This window comes from Rhipicephalus microplus, chromosome 3, assembly GCF_043290135.1.
Source record: "Rhipicephalus microplus isolate Deutch F79 chromosome 3, USDA_Rmic, whole genome shotgun sequence".
Taxonomy (NCBI): Eukaryota; Metazoa; Arthropoda; class Arachnida; order Ixodida; family Ixodidae; genus Rhipicephalus; species Rhipicephalus microplus.
The window spans coordinates 265,126,083-265,144,020 of record NC_134702.1 but is presented as its reverse complement, the minus strand read 5'-3'; the positions used below and the strand labels follow the sequence as shown (position 1 = coordinate 265,144,020).

Sequence of the window (17,938 nt, the reverse complement as noted above, 5' to 3'; positions counted from 1 at the left end):
ACGACACAACATGGCGTTCTGGCATATTAAGAGACTTGTCTCACCTGGGTGTGCGCGGTAGAATGCTTTCCATAATCGAGAGTTACTTGTCCAATTGGAAATTCCGTGTCCGTGTGGACAGTATTCTCTCGCAAACATTTGTGCAAGAAACGGAAGTACCGCAAGGTGGTGTACTTAGTTGTACACTTTTTATTATTAAAATGAATTCCTTGCACCTGTCCATCCCCCGCAACATGTTCTATTCCACATATGTCGATGACGTCCAGCTTGGCTTTAAGTCATGCAACCTAGCAATGTGTGAGCGGCAGGTTCCGTTAGGTTTAAACAAGGTCTCCAAATGGGCAGAGGAAAACGGATTCCGGCTGAACCCAGGAAAAAGCACGTGTGTCTTGTTCTCCCGAAAGAGAGGCATGCACTCAGAACCCGACATTGAATTGAACGGCCAACGTCTGTCTGTGAATGCGGAGCATAAATTCCTAGGCTTAATCTTGGACAACAAGTTGACCTTCGTACCACACATAAAGTATTTAAAAACAAAATGTTTAAAAGCCATGAATGTTATAAAAGTGTTGTCACGTACTACGTGGGGTAGTGACAGGAAATGCCTTTTGAATCTGTATAGAAGCCTCATTCGCACCCGCTTAGATTATGGGGTTATTGTTTATCAGTCTGCGACTCGAAGCGCTTTGAAGATGCTGGATCTCGTGCACCATTTAGGCATCCGCCTTTCTATGGGTGCTTTTCGCACCAGCCCCGTAGAAAGCCTTTACGTTGAGTCAAATGAGTGGTCGCTTCATCTGCAAAGAACTTACATGTCCTTTGTATATTTTCTTAAGGTGAAAGCAGACAAGAGGCACCCCTCATACTCTACTATTAATGATTTGTCGAGCTCCATTCTGTTTCAAAACAGGCTTTCAATGAGGCAGCCCTTCTCAGTTTGCCTGAAGGGTCTAGCTGAGGACACTGGAGTGTCACTCGAAAACAATTTAATGGCTCCTGTAGCATACCTTCCACCGTGGCAGTGGCAGACTATAGATTGCGATGCGTCTTTCCTAGAAATTACTAAACATGCGCCTATTGCCCATATTGGAACCTACTTCCTGGAACTTCAACTCAAATACACACGTCCTGAGTTCTTTACACATGCCTCTAAGTCTAACTCTTCTGTGTCCAGCGCTGCTGTTGGCCCTTCCTTTTCGGATGCTGGCCCTCTACATCCAGGCACAAGTATCTTCACAGCGGAAGCTTACGCGATACTTGTGGCAGCTAAACACATCAAAAAATTACAGATACAAAAAGCAGTAATTTTTACAGACTCCCTCAGTGTGGTAACGGCTCTGCACAGTCTTAAAAAACAAAAAAACCCTGTCCTCGTTTCACTTCACTCCATTTTATGCACACTCTACACACTCAACCAACATGTTGTAGCATGCTGGGTGCCAGGGCACCGTGAGATTCAAGGCAACTAGAGGGCGGATCAGCTAGCTGCATCCGTCCACAAAAGCACTGCCCCTACACGCATATCAATCCCGGCCCTTGATCTTAAGCCGTCTCTCAAACGAAACCTCAGGGTATACTGGCAGAGCAAGTGGGATACACACACACAAAACAAACTACACGTTATTAAGCCACACCTTGGTCATTGGCCGCCCGTATTGAGATCGCGTCATACAGAGGTAATACTAACGAGACTCAGGATAGGACACACATACACGACACACACATATCTTTTGTCTGGTGGCGATCCACCATTGTGTGACAGATGAGGTGAAGCATTGACAGTCCTTCACATGTTAATCCAGTGCAACACTTAGAAACTCTAAGAAAACGACATTTTCCATTACCCTACCGACAGCATATACCTTTACACCCTGCAATGTTCGTCGGTAGGGAACCGCTTTTTAGTCATAAATCATTGTTAACGTGTTTAAAAAAAATTCATAATTTTCATATCATATACCCGGGCATTCCGTAGCACGACCTCTCTAGAGAGGTTTTTGCTGCGGAGGTTACACAAGAAAGCACTTGCCTCACGGCCCTTGGACGCAAGGGTATGAACGAGTGAGGCACTTGTGCTAATGCCATACATATCCACCACCGTCTTTATTATCACCAACTTTTGTCATCATTCACTCCACGCACATCTTTCACGGCATAGTCATAATTTTATTACTTGTATGTTCTTACCCGCCTTATCGCGAGGAATTTTATGGCCCTTATACAGCCGCTTATCACAATCATTGTCCATATTTTTAGTAAGATGAAATGGCGCTCTTTGGCCAACAAATGGCCCTTGCGCCAAAAAACACCATATATCATCATCGAGCTATTCTCTGCAGGTTGAATGCAGCATTTGCCTCCCTCCAGGAAGAGCATCGTCCCGATGGTCTGCTACAAAATACGCGGTGTATATAGTTGACATATTATGCAATGGCTCAGTTCAATATGGCTTCCTCCGCACACCGTGGACGATTTCTGATTTCTGCTGGCGAGTTCGCGAGGTACTGTCAGGAATGACCTAAAGTTCACGTCCCTTAGGTACCATACAACAATGTAGAAATCAAAGTACTTCTTTAGTAACTTTTCATAAAGGCCGCGTCGGTGGCTAGGGCTCCAGACCCACACTTTCTCGCCTGGTTTATAAGTGACGTATCGGTGTCGCAGGTTATAACGTTGTGCGTCGTAACTTTGCTTCTGGGCGATGCGCACAAGTTCAAGCTGCTGCGCGTCTTCAGCTCGTTGGGTAAAGGCTTGAGCATCTGTATTTGTTTCATCGCAGTCGCGCAGCAACATGGCATCAAGCATTGTCGTAACTTCATGGCCATGAAGAAGACTAAATGGCGTGCTTGGCGTAGTCTTCTGCGACGCCGTATTATGGGCAAACGTCACGTATGATAGAACGTCGTCCCAACTTTTATGATCCACGTCGATGTACATACTCAGCATATCGGCTATTGTCCTGTTGTGGCGTTCTGTTAATCCGTTGATTTGTGGGTGGTAAGAGGTGGTTTTTCGATGCGCTGGTCCACTGACCTTATGCACTGACTTAAGCAGCACGGCCGTGAAATTGGTACCTCTGTCCGTTATGAAACTCCTATGAGCACCCCGCCTCAGAATGATCTTTTTATTGAAAAATCTTGCCATGTCTACTGTGGTTTTACTTGATAAAGCCTTGGTTTCTGCGTAGCGAGTAATATAGTCGGTAGCGACAATTACCCACTTGTTTCTAGTATTCGAAGTCGGAAAGGGTCCAAGGAGGTCCATTTCGATATAAGCAAAAAGAACGGTGGGCCCTTGAACTGGTTGCAACCATCCGGCTGGTTTCAAATGTGGTGATTTTTGTCGTTGACAATCGAGGCACGTGCGGACGTATTGCTTTACAGTGGATGAAAGCTTCGGCCAGTACTACTTTTGTTGAATTGTCGCCAATGTGCACGTGTATCCTAGGTGGCCGGAGCATCGCTCATCGTGGTGAGCGCTCACTATTTAATCGCGAATGGATGTCGGGACGACAAGTAAGTGGGCACTTCCGCTGGAGAAAATGTTCTTCCTATATAGGGCACCACTGCACAAGCATAATAACGGCAGGCTCCTTACAAATATCTTGGGAACGCTTGAACACTGGCCGTCAATAGAATTAACAAGGGGAAGCAACTCGCTGTCGTTTTTCTGTTTAGACGAAATGGCGACCATGTCGACCACTTCTAAAAACGCAATGTCATCCTCTTCTGGTATGCCCTCTTGCTTAATAGGTGACCTAGATAAGCAATAGGCATCGGAGTGTTGCCGTTTCAACTTATAGACGACCATCATATCAAATTATTGTAAGCGTAAGCTCCAGCGCAGTAGCCGACGAGATGGGTCCGTCAAGATGGTCAGTCAGCAAAAAGAGTAGTGGTCGCTCACTACATGGAAGGGAAGGCCGTAGAGGTATGGGCGAAACTTCATAACTGCCCGTATAGCAAGACATTTCTTTGCCGTTGTGTAATAATAAGACTCGGCATGGAAAACCGTCCTACTTGCATATCCGATCACTCACTCGGCTGTCTTGCCAGCGGACGAGAACAGCGCCTAAACCTACGTCGCTGGCATCGTTGTGGATCATGGTAGGAGGGTCTCGTCAAACTGAGTAAGCACAGGTGGTGTCTGCAGGTGCTGTCATAGATCGTCAAATGCGGCTTGTTCCTCTTCACCCCATAAAAATGGAACATCGCCTCTTCTTACACGTGCTCACGGTGACGCTATGTGCGAGAAGTAGGCAATGAATCTGCGGTGGTAGGCGCAGAGGCCAAGAAAACATCTCATAGCCTTTTTATCCGTTGGCACCAAAAATTTTAGGACGGCATCAATCTTGTCTGGGACCGGGTGAACACCTTCAAGGCTCACCAAATGTCCTAATAACCGGAATTCCTTGAAACCAAAATGACATTTCTCAGGTTTCAGCATCGCAGGCCAGCGAACCGTATAGCTCAAATTACTAATAGCAGCCGTCTTAGATGTTCCTCGAATGTTGCTGAGAAAACAATGACGTTGTTGATGTATACCAGACACGTCTGCCACTTAGGGCCTGATATGACTTTATCCATCAGCCTCTTAAATCTTTCTGGAGTTGAACACAATCCGAAGAGCAAGACTTTTAATTCTTAAAAGCCGTCAGGCCTTACAAAAGCACTCTTCTTTCTCTCTTGCCCATAGACCTCCGATTAGCAATATCCGCTTTTCAGGTACATCGAAGAGAAGAAGCGTGCACGCTTCAGCCTGGGAAGCGAATTGTCAATACGCAGTAATGGGTATACGTATTTCATCATCACGCGGTTCAGCTTCCGGTGGTCCACACAGAAGCGTAAGCTGCCGTCTTTCTTTTTAACCAGCACTACCGGTGATGCCCAAGGGCTTTTTGACGGCTCGATGATGCCATCTTCTAGAATTTTCTGGACTTTTTCTTCGATTGCTTCATGTTCTTTCGGTGCCACGCGCTATGGCGTTTGTCGAATTGGTCCTGCCATCTCTTCTTTTATAATTTGGTGTTTTGTCAGTGGTGTTTGATTTACCCTCGAGGTTGATAAAAACAATCTCCCAACTGACCGAGAACATCTAGAAGATTCTGCCTCTGCGCTGGCAATAAATCTGTGCTCACGTTGACAGGTGGTGGTGCTGAAGCGACTGGCGTCTATGTCTGATGCACTACGATTCACTCGCGCAGTTCTACAATTTCGTCAAAGTATGTAACTGTGGTGCCCTCTGTATTATGACAACGCTCGTTGCTGAAGTTTGTCAACAGGACCTCTGTTTGCGCAGACACTACAATGACGAGACTTCTGGCAACAGCAATTCCTGGAGAGAGTGAAAGTGTCGATAGTTGTTTCGCGATACCTTCTTCAGTATGTCGCGTGTTACATGTGACAGAGATGAGGTGGCTAAAAAACGGTGGTATGGCCGCGTCGTCATTGACACCCATTAACTTGCGCTGAATCGCTGCGATATGGTCCGCTGAGAGGGTCAGTACACCGTCCGTATATTTATGATGGCACCGTACTCCCGCAAGAAATCCATGCCCGAGATAGCCTGTTTGCAACACTCAGAAAGAATAACGAAGGTTGCGACGAATGATGAATCCCCGATCTTGGTTCTTGCGGTGCACTTTTCGGTAGGCATCAGCAGCTCACCTTTCGCTTCTCTTATTTGCGGTCCCGTCAATTCCATTTTTACTTTCTTGAGCTTGTTGGTCAGATTCACTCTCATTAATTAAACGTCCGCACCAGTGTCGACCAGTGCCGTCACGTCGTGACCGTCATGTGAAAGTGTGATGTCCGCGGTGACAATCTCGTCTTTCGTCCATTCATCCGAAAGGTACGGCGCTTCTTGCGGTGGTAATGGGGGATTTTCAACTCTTCGGCAATTCGCAGCCACCCCCCCGTAAGGTCGCTGCTTTTATTTTCCTACGTGTGGACTGAGAGATCTTCCTCTCGCCATGTCCGTAGTGCTACCTTTATTAGGTTGGGGCATACGACCAGGAGAGGGCGATCGTGACCGGAACCCAGGAGAAACGTCCCGCGGTATCGTCGTACTCGTATCAGCGTTGTGTCTTCCGTCGAAGTAGCGCCGAGGGGTAGTTGACAGAAATCCTCGGTACCCGGCGACGCGATGAGGACAATGCCTCATGATGTGGCCTGCTTCCCCCCAATGTTGGCAGAAGGGCCTGTAGTCGGGGGCATGCCAGATGTCGGTTTTGCGGAGTGGAGGTCGCATCAGAGACGGCGTTTCCCTGTAGACCAAGGCACTGTCGGTGGCTTTGAAGGTGGTACTGCTGTGGTGGCGGCACGTTAGATGGCTGTCGACGGAGAATATCGGCTTAGGTTGGCCTAACCGTGTAAGTGTTAGGCTGGGGAAGTCAAAGCGCTTGTCTTATCTCTTGGCGCACAACTTTTGCGACTGACGCTATCGCGCAGTTATTCGGTGTGGCGGCGAGCTTCTCCACCTCTTGCACAATTTCGCATATCAATTCAAGCAAAGAACGCTCGTCAGGTGTCACAGTGGTCATGGCGAATGTTCTAATTTGTGCGCTGTTGTTTGGGCGGTCGTACTGGTGGTATCGAGCTGTAATGCGCATTCGATGGCGGTCACCTACTTGGAACATTTGTTGATACTTGCAGGTGGGTGCCGCATGAGACCAGCTAAGAGCTGCTCTTTAACACCGCGTATGAGGTGGCTGATCTTTCTACCTTCGAACATATCGGGATCGGCTCGATGGAAGAGACAACCCATGTCCTCAAACAACATAGCAACAGATTCGTTTGGCTTTTCAATCCATGATTCAAGGAGTCGTTGTGCATGCTCCCGCCTTTCGATGTTTGCGAAGGCGTCCAGAAACTTTTGCCGGAACTCGTCGCACGTTCACGGCACGCGCTTCGTGAACCTTGTGTGAGGCGAACCATGTGCGAGGCCCGTATTGAGGAGCGAAATACGCGTACACAAACTTCTGTTTGGCGTTCCACCCATTAACGTTGGCTTTGTGCTCAAACTACTCAAGCCAGTCATCTGCGTTCTCATATGTTTTGCCGTTTAGGTCCACAGGAATCTTAAGGGAGAAAACAGTCGCCTGTGGCGTTCTTGGGCGTGTCATGGTGGGGCTACAGATTTTGCGCATGCTCATAGTTTCCGGCCAAGGACTGAACTCTAGGCTCAGGCCTAACAGGCGATAGCTGGCGCGATGAACGGGTTTGTCGACGCGCAGAAGTCTTTGTGGACTAGATCTGGGACTGTTGGAAGGTGTCCTCGACATGTACCCAGTACCTCAACCAGTGTCACGACCCAGACACAGCAGAAGTCGGATATAGCAGAGTTCACTTTACATGCAAGGCTCTCCTAAAGAGGACCAGGCAACAGCTTCGTCGTCCTGTCTTGGTGCGCGAGCTCTTTTCTGCAAGTTGATTGTGGCTATATATATATATATATATATATATATATATATATATATATATATATATATATATATATATATATATATATATATATATATATATATATATATATAACGCTATCATGAATGGGCGACGTGGTTCGCCTCATACGCAATGTTTATGTCATTCTCACTTCTTCCTTTTCAGCTTCTACCACCCATGCCTACCTTCTTACGCCACATGATCTCCCTCCCCCCAAAAGAAGTCACGTCAGACACTAAACAAAACAATAAAAACGCCAGAGTGGTAAAGCGAAAAATGTCAAAATGCACCGTTGTTCCACTTCAGAAGGGAAGTCCTTGACTCCCACAAAAATTCCACAGCAGAGGGTAAGCAGTCCGGCCACAACTAAGAGAACTCGGGTGGACGAGGCGAGCTGTTGTGTCCTGTACGGCAAACCACACCCTAGAGATCTGCACTGATGATGGCATCGGTTGAGTTCTTGTGAGGAATGGACAAGGTTGGGAGTCGCTGTAGCTATTGAGGTTCGGATGTCGAAGGCGTCAAATTGTGTGTCGTGGCGGGCACAGACGGTGTACTTCGAGCTTGCGAGTGCGATGGTCACGGCTGACGGAACGGTGTCTTGGTCTCTGCGTTCTACCGATGGTGTCTTTTCGTCTCTTTCGTCGTTTTCTGTGATTTCGGAGCTGTAATCGTAGGTGCAGTCTTGATCTCTGATGCCAAATGCGTTTGTAGCACCGATAAATTATGTGTATATGCTTCACGCCTTGAGTTTGCTTTAAGAGGCTCGCTTTGCGTCGTAGTCCTTGTTGGTGTATTCATTGGAACGTCATGAACTATTGGATTCGCTTTTGCTCCCGTTGCTGCAGTTGTATTGGAACGTGCTGAGGTGAGAGCGCTTCTTGAATGTCATGCCCGTTTTCTTTCAAAATTGATGTAGTGTCCAGTCGGCAACTGGTAGTCTGTGGGCTGTTGTAACGTTTTCAGGCAGCAAAGTTGGTAGAACAGATTTGACTGAAGGAACATGAGAGGCGTCTGCGACAACATTCATAACTTAGGCGTCTGGCATCTGGCAACCTGTAAGAGTTGCTTCCGAGCCTGCTGTGTTTAGGCTTTCAGGTGGCTGTGCTCTCAATGGCGACACCGCAACAGGCGTGGTTCGGTCAGATTCTAGTTGGGAATGACTGTCTTTTTCTGCAACGAACGATGCGAGCTGTTCCGGCGCAATAAACGGAACTGTAGGTCCCGGGTTTGAGCGACTTAAGATCCACGCGATGGAAAAGCATGAGGTTGGTCAATGCGTGAAGGCTGCTTTTGACTGTGACGACTGAGTGTGGTTGTCTGTGGATGGTGGGTTATAAGCGATTCTTCGTCGTAGTCATCATTAAATTCTCTAAACCAAACGATCATTTCTTGTTTGATCTTTTCCCATTACTCGTCGTTTTGAAATATATGGGTGATGTAGAATTTGATGGCCTCACCGGAGACGTAGTCGGTAAAGTTGGCGACCATGTCCCGTTCCGACCATGATGCAGCGGTAGCGTGGAAATCGAACAGGTCAAACCAGTCCTGTAAGGGTCCATCGTCTGATGCTCCTGTGTACTTGGGGATGGGAAGGCCAGTCGATGATTTCATCATGATGCTCCTCGATTTGTACTGCTAGGTGCTGGTTCGGTAGCTCATTTATGGTCAGGGTGTCTTACAGAGAACCTTGTCGCTGATGTGCGACTGATGAAAGGGCTGACAGTTCTCAGCCCTTTCATCATTTCAGTCCTTTCATCGATTGATGAAAGGGCTGACAGTAGGATGAATGGGCGACGTGGCCTGGCTCATACATGTTTATTGCATTCTCACTTATTCCTTCTCAGCTTCTACCAACCATCCCTACTTTCTTGCGTCATATATATATATATATATATATATATATATATATATATATATATATATATATATATATATATATATATATATATATATATATATATATATATACTCGTATAGAGAAAAGACGCACGTACCAAGTGATTTTATTGACGTTTCGGCTGTGGGCCCGGCCTTCATAAGATATATATATATATATATATATATATATATATATATATATATAGTGTGTGTGTGTTTGCGCGTGCACTCTGAAAAATCGAGTATTTGGGGAGTGTTTCTTCTACAAAGCAATATTCGTCATCTGATTTGAGTACTCTCTCCACCTCCCCAAGCAAACCATTCTTTCTTTGAATGTATGGACCTCTTTTTTTTTTACGGGGGGAGAATTTTCTCCTTCTTGGGCTGTTTCACGAGAGGACTAAACTCAATGTCACAGCCTCGCGAGTGCCTTTTTAGGAGTTCACGTGCACTAACAACAGCACCAAGAGGATTATGGTGGCGCCCAGGGAACATTCAGTGAAAAGGTCTATAGTTGCAGCAAGAAAAAACGCTTGCAACGGTAGAATAAGGCTCAAAAAGTACGGCACACATTTATTCTTCGTGGTATATTTACTGGTAAATCTCTCGCAGGGGCGTCCACACGAGCATGCCTTTGGTGTGTGGTGGCACTAGGGACCCGAGCTACCGAAAGAGGAGAGGGTTCGACCGTACTTTTGCACGCATAGCTGTGTGTAGCTCTGTTGTGTCCAGTGGAAAGTGTATCCTGGTGGTTGAGCCGACGCAGGATGATCAGTAGAGGCAACACACTCCTTTGGCCCCAGCTTCACGCAGAAAACACCCCTGGGCTCACCCACCCAGGGGAAATGAGCAGTCAGCTTTTTTTAAATCCCTCTCTACCCTTTTCTTCGTCTTTTTTTTCAAATTTGAATTTTTACTGTCCGCTACTCTCGCACGTTTCTTTACACTTTTCCTGGCGGCAAAGGTTTTAAATTTGCTTGTGTGCCGCCTCTTGGCCAGATTACAATAGATTTGAGTAGCTGTGTACAGCTGGCCTTGTATGCCTCATGTAATTGCAAGTGCTACGACCATACGACTGTTTTGCCATGTTGAAGGCCTGGAGCTATGACTACAAGTTATGACATGTCTATACTGCCTAGAAAAACTCCGCCAGGACGTGGTACTAGGACCAAAAGTCAACCTTTCTAACAATAGAAATGATCTGCTCGAAAATCGTCGCCACTCTCACGAGAGTCGCCCGCAAAGAGAGGGCCCAAACTCTGCTTGAAACCCACTTCCAGCTTTCGGTAGAGTTGCTTATTCCATTTCTGGCAACCCAATGAAAGCGTCAACTTTTTCGCTGAAGAAGTGACCAGGCTTTTCAGCCACGCTGACCCTGCAATGCCGAATAACAAGGAAGTCCACCTCCTCATGCGAGGCGTAAAACAGGAGCATTTCGTGGGACTGACGTGAAACCTATCAAACATTGTTCGTGAATGAGTCTCGGAAGTCACCACTATCGAAAACATCCTGGGAATGCGAAACCACCAGTCCAATCGCCATTAGACGCCCCAGTAGGCCGATTTCGAAGGGCACTTCTCCGCCTACCTGCCTGAAACGATCAGGATGATCGTGCAGGGAGATCTGCGAAATTCCCTGCCTCTGTCACGGCTTCAAAATGATTCTACTGTTCATGTCATGCAACAAAACATCCAACAGTGCCTTGATGTTGCTTAGCAAGCATAGCCGCAGGATGTGAGCTATGCTGCTGTGGTCCACCGTCCCACTACCCTTCCCCGCCCGCGTCAAGACAAAGCTCCACCGCAGTTGCGATTTCAGACGATACCGACGCCAGTTGTGATAACGGTGCCATACCATCCGCCCGCTGGCCTCCATACTTGCCGAAAAAAATCGACGCTTGGCGCCCCGTAGACAACCGCCCGCTATGCTACGAATGCGAGGAATCCGTCCACACCTACCACCGCTGCCAGTATTCCAGATGAACCAACGTGGATTGGCCATCAACGCACCACCTCCAGCATTGTGAGCCACGACATTAAATCATCGAATATACCTCGTAAAAGCGCAGGGTACGCCCCTACGCCCCGACAATCTTTCCGATCAACGCAGGTAATAAAGCAACCCAGCAAGGGCCGATCTCCAAGCCCTTACTAGGAAACCTAAGGACCGCAACCAATGGAAGTACGGTTGCTGTACAACAAACTGCTGAACATTCTTCGACGCCGATGACGCTGCTACGACAAAACCTCTAGAACATGCTACAATCTGAACGCTGTCTGGACGTCAAACTTTTCGGCCAGAAGAAGACGTATTTAGTTGGTACAAAGGATAATATGCAATGATAGGACATTTTGGGTAATTGGTTCCATAGCTTATAAACATCGCCCTAATAAACAATAAACTCTCTGAAACACCCTTCCGTGTACTGCACAACAGACGCATCATCAGATCATGCATAATCATTGAAGGTTCACGTAATTGTGCGTTTGTAACCAGCTGAGTTGAAGAAAGGAATAGTAACACTTACAAGATGATGATGATACAGGTCACTTTCAATAAAGCACTAGATTCACGAGAATCGCGGCTTAGAAACGCCAAGTCCAATACTCCACTATACGAATGTTGTTCTCGAGTGGGCCGCCTAACCACTCAATTAAGGTCACGAGTAGGCAGGATGTCAAAAATTATGTTGGCATTTTTGTTCAATTTGCGGCTTGCCTGAAGGAGTTCCCAATCAACATTTCGTAAGCTGAAGTCCCCAATAGCAAAGGCTTTTTTTACGCTGAAATTGTGTGTTATGCTTTTGCAAATTCAGCGAATATTCAAGAGTGTCGGTTGAAGGTCTGTAACACACGTAACATTGATGCTAAGAATTTATTTTGATACTCAAACACTCGAGATCGGTGACATCCGATAAAACAATCGCTTGTATTGAAGGCTTGACAAGGAGAGAACACCTCCCCCCTTATTTCACCTGTCCTTACGAAAGACACTGTGACTCGCGGGAAAAAAGAAATCATCACTTATTTCATTTCACAACCTCGATTCGGTGTGCACAGAAATGTGCGGGTCGTATTAGAGTAATTAGGCTTCAGTAGAATCTTTTTGTTCACAATGCTTCGTGCGCCTATATGTAGGATTCGCATGTTCCTTTCTGTTTCGTAGGTTTGCGAGTACTATGAGCTACTGGAAAAGATACATTAACACGCTTAACAAATTTGGAAGGGCCCTCATTATCTGCCCTGCATCCTAAAGGCTGGTGCACACCGGCGAATGACAGCGGTCACGTAATCATTTGCTACTGGCGACCAAGAAGCAACTGACGTTCACACCGGCCGAGGCTGCATGCGAGCGACCGGATATCGCAAACCCGGAGAGTCACATACGAATCTCGTTTATTAGCGAGAACTCTGGAGACCAGCGCCAATCACCAGTGCGTTGCTAGCTGAGTGAGCGGAGCAAAGCGAGTGCGCCACATTTATTGCTTTCGACCATTCACGCACAGCGTTACCAGCAGCGTCGAGGAGTTCGATTCTAGCGAAAAACAAGAAATTGTCCTGGTGCTGATGCCCTATGCCATGTTGTCAGCGCTGGCAGCACGGAAACCTCCAAAGAAAAAAAAAGGCCCCGTATCTGCATGTAATCTGCAAACGTCGAAAGACGATAGTTTTGCGTGTGGAGAGAGTGAACAAGACATTTATTTGATGTTCTGCGCTAGGAAATCGGTGAATGGTATACTGGAGGCGCTGCGTTAGAGTTCCTCGGGCGTGCAGCGGAGGCGAACGCGCGCATGAAGTCACGTCACACGTGAGACATAAGTGCCATCTGGCAGTTGTCTTAGAAAACAAAGCGCGTTCCTCTGAGACAGGTGTGCGCGCCCATCTCAGAGGTGATAAGGTGTAGAACGCAAGGTGACGGGTAGGCGCCACCACTGTTTACACGGTGGTGGCGCCTACCCGTCACCTTGCGAATATACACGTGTTCTTATGGTGCCCCAGACATGCGCAATAATTGCTTTTTAATTGACTGTTGCACAAGCATGAACGCTCAACCTTGAGCAATATAGGTGGGCGCTGCGGATGGGGTCGGCCGTTTCAAGTACCCGATGCCATTAGGAGTGGACAAACAAACAAATGTACAGACAGACAGACACACACACAGACACACAGACCAAAATTTTTTGCGTCGAAGGTTCCCAAGAAAGACTATCGTCTTTAAAAATGTCGGGGGTAACCGTGACCGTCACCTTCGCTCTGGAGATTTGGCTGGCCATGCAAGCTGCTTACCTCCCAAGCTGCGCGGAGACGACGAGGAGTATTTCTGAGAGTGGTACGTAATCAAAAACGGTCCTTGAATTTATAATGACTTGCCACAGCCTACAATACAGCACAAACGCGTCTCGAAGGAATGAAGCACAAACCCGATCAAAACGCGCTGCATTGAAGGCAAGTTTAAGTCAAGTTTAAGACAAAAAACGATTATGAATACGAGGGAAAGATAGTGCACAATCCTTGTCTGTTCATTTTGACGGTATTTAGCTTCTTGCGAATGCCGCCACGTGAATGCGACACTTTGGTTGAGCTTCTGCGCCTCGCCATCTCTAAGCCACGTACCCCGTGGTGGCCATGGTGTCACAGAACCAGAGGAACGCACTCGTTTGTGTCTGGCCGAAGGAGCCACGCAATGAAAAAACCAAAAACTGGGCATCGCTAATTGGTTCCAGCAGCTTTGCAACTGCAGTCGCGTGACTGAAAAATTGGTCAGGAAGCGACTAGCCAAAGCAGTTGTTTCGCGACCGTTTGCGACCAGTCGCAAATGGTCGCGCGACTACTGCTAGTCGCCGGTATGCACCAACCTTAACTTTTGCTCTGCTTCAGCGTGTAGTCTCTGGTATTCGGGCGGTTCATGCCTATGTAGCCGTTTTTTTTTTCGCAACGAAGTTTTATCATTCGAATCGTGATACCTTCCGTAAGGCGCGTTGTTTATGTGCAGTTTATCAAATGCTAGAGAAAACTTGTCTCTTTTTCTAAGGTTGGGTTTCGCACTGGCCCACAATTTCCTTTGATTGTCACGAAATCTATGAGAAAAATCTTCACCAATAGAAAAACGTGTTCCTTTCAGTTTAAAGTCATTTCTTAGTATTTCATATTTACTTCTTGATTATAACAGTTTGAGAATGACAGGTCTCGTCGAGTTATGTCGCCGTTTGCGTAGTCGGTCTGTACGCTCGATTTCTGTGTTCTGAACCTGAAGAATTTCCTGAAAAATGCCGTTAATTATCATAGTCTCAAGTGTGGTGTTAGATTCACCTTCTTTTTCTGGAAGCCCATAAACGGTGAAGTTGAAGCGTCTGCCATGATTTTCCATGTCGTCTAAATTTTAAATTCAAGTGCTTTAATAATGTTTTGTGATCTAGATGTGAACTATTTGTGAACGCCTAGAATGTGAAACATCTAGATTTTTTGTGAACTATACTAGATGCTTTTATTTCTTTATTGTCTGCTGGACTTTCTTTAATACGTTTAGTGATTTGCACATCGTCTCCAAGGAACGTCACCTCCAAGGAACAGCAATTTCCTGACCGAGTCATTGACCACTTTTAACATATAACCTGTTGCACATATGATCTTGTTGGCCATGCCATATGATCCTGTGGCGCCCCTTTCAAGTATAATTTCGACTCTGTCTTCGCTCTTCCATCTCGTTAAGGTGCATTTCTTTAACTGCTTTAACACCTATCTAGTCCTTCTTTAACTCCTCCTCAATCTATATTTACCTTGCCTTTATGTGCCACCCTGCTAACAAGTTTAACTAGTTGAACACATGCCTTCTCGCTTGTTTATTCTTTTCTCTAGTTTTAAATATACCACCTGTCAAATAGCCCCAGGCTGTTTTTCTCATTATTAGCTACCCCCTGGACACCGAAGAGTCCACGTGCAACCTTCCCCTCCCTCCCCTCAGTAAGCATACTGCGCTTGCGCAAGTCGCACACCCGCGCCATTACCAAGCCTCCTATCAAATTAAACTCTGTTTCGTTGAAAATCGCCCCACCTATGCACCTCTCTGTTTAGTTACTCTGCTTGAAAGCCTTTCTTTTGACTCATCTGCCATAGCTATTTGCAGGGTACCATCACCCACTGCTACCTCAAGTGTCGTGATTACCACTTCCTGTACCTGAGGGGACATGACGCGCATCTCATCGACCTCTTTCGCCAATGTGGTCGCTAGCCTCCTTGAATCTTCATTCAAGAAATGAATTAAATCACCCGCAATTATTATGAGGTTTTGTCCATCAGCTTTGGTTGAGAATTTTGAGCTCACTTGCCTTATCGCTGATTGCAGCTTATGTACTGGAAACGTCCCTATTGAAACCCTCTTGTTGTCTTTTACCCCCTCCTTTATTCCTTCTGCTCATCTTTTGAATGAGTCCCAGGCAATCATCACGTGCTCCGACTTTCCTGCTAGAGTGTTCCGAACCTTTTGTGTGACTTGCGCTTCTAACACTGGCTTCTCTGTCCCCTCCAACCCCACAACTGCTTTGCGGAAGCTGGTCTTGTGACTATTGAACTAATTGAACCTGTTTTTTTCTTAACCTAGTTTTCCATTCTTCTCCATCGTTCTGGGGGCCGGTTCCCTACCGTTGTTGCCATCGGCTGCTCGTTTACTCATCTTGCCTACCTTCGCTAGTCTCTCCTCTGCTGGCGTAAGCCTTTACCCCTTAGCCTTCCTTTTTTTTTCTCGCTCTCTCGCAACACAGTCTTGACTCGGCGATTCTCATCAACCATTCACTGTGGGCAACCACCATCCCCCCCTCCCTTTTTTTTCCTCACCCTCACATTCCCTACACTTGGCGTCAGCTTCCACTGCATCCACATGCGCACAAGCCTCCTTTAAAAACCTACCCCGCATCCTCAATATTATGCAGTCTCTTTAAAAATGTGTTTTTGACAGTCCTTTTGCCCCCAATTCACCAGTGTCTACGTGAGCTGAATTGTCGAAATTGATAATGACTAGACGCCGCGTACGACAGACACTGTTCTAAGTAAAAAATTGTCAGCTCTTCTGCAAAAGTTTATGTGGTTTGCCTACATGTACCCTCATCACGTGGTGGCAGTAGACAAAAAACAACACAAAAACAAGAAAAGTGCGAGGTGACTAACCCCCCCCCCAACAGTCGTACAATGTAATAAGCGCAAGAAGTGTTTACACTGCTGCCTTCTCAATTAATCAAAGCAAGCTCTAAAAATCTAGAAACACTTATCTGTGCTGCCGATCTGATGCCCTCGTAGAGTTACGCCCGTCTGCGATTGGCAAGCACCACGTATACTGAGCAGTCCAAGTACTTGAGGTAACTACGGTGGACAACGGTAGCCAAACACAGACTGTAAGGAGCTTCACCCCTAAAAACATGGTTGAGCCCTCTATCATAGAAACCGGTATAACGAAAATAAAATGGCTTCTTACAGAAGTAATTCAATGTTTGCTGTTCATTTATGTAAGAGAGCTTAGCTTAAACTGTGCCTTTACCCCAAGGGGCATTAAAACGCTGTCGGACGACAGAATGAAGTCCAAACGTCCACGTCCTAACCAGCTGTCCAGGAGACATCTGAGACCGACAGGAGGTACTGTGAGTATATATATATATATATATATATATATATATATATATATATATATATATATATATATATATATATATATATATATATATATATATATATATATATATATATATATATATATATATATAGATCTAAATATATATATATATATATATATATATATATATATATATATATATATATATATATATATATATATATATATATATATATATATATATATATATATATACATATTGTCATGACCAAGAAAGACGCTGGCGCTTTGGCCGCGGGTAGCTAGAGCAAAGAAGAGAAGAGCGAAGGCAGAATAAGAACAGCTGGCCCAAGATCGGGTGTTGTCTCTTGTTCTCTGTCTAGTACATCACAATGGCGCAGTCCGAAAAGTGAACCCTCTACAGAAAGCCACCTGTACGTGTCTTCGTGGTTCGCCCCGGCCGCACGGGCTTCTCCATCAAGGAACGCCGTTCACGCTTCCTTAACGATGGGGTCCCACCCGCGGCTTCAGCCATCCTTCAGACCACCCGTGGACGGCAATTAGGCCCCCCCTGTGGTTTTAGGCCATGACCTGATTGAAACCCTGCCACCATTTCACGGCAGGGATCCGCACCGGCTCCTGTCCCTTGGGAAGACCGCTGACGTTTCCCATGGCCTACATTCCCGCTGTGGTACTCTTTCAACAAACGAGCCGCCACGGAACGCCGTCCAAGCTTCGCTGCTTGTCGACCTCACCGGGGTGAGTGCTGAAATTTCTACTTACTCAAAGACCACGAATACTGACTCTTTGGGCTTAACGCCCGACAGCACCGTGGACCTGCGCCGTACCGTCGCGCTACTCCGCGTCGAGACTAACGAACTGACAGTGTCGATTGCCGAGCGAGCTCCTACAATGTTGCCAGCATTGTGTGATACTAACGCAGTTTTGGATGTAGCCACCTTATACGACTTTGAGGCAAGCACACCGGAGCAATGCAGGCAGCTTCGGTCTTCTCT

At 46.4% G+C, this 17,938-nt stretch overlaps 1 pseudogene; it reads left to right on the top strand.

Annotated features, from left to right (window-relative positions):
* The window catches only part of LOC119164365 (zinc transporter 7-like), a 642,854-nt pseudogene that overhangs the window by 405,425 nt on the left and 219,491 nt on the right, over window positions 1–17,938 (top strand).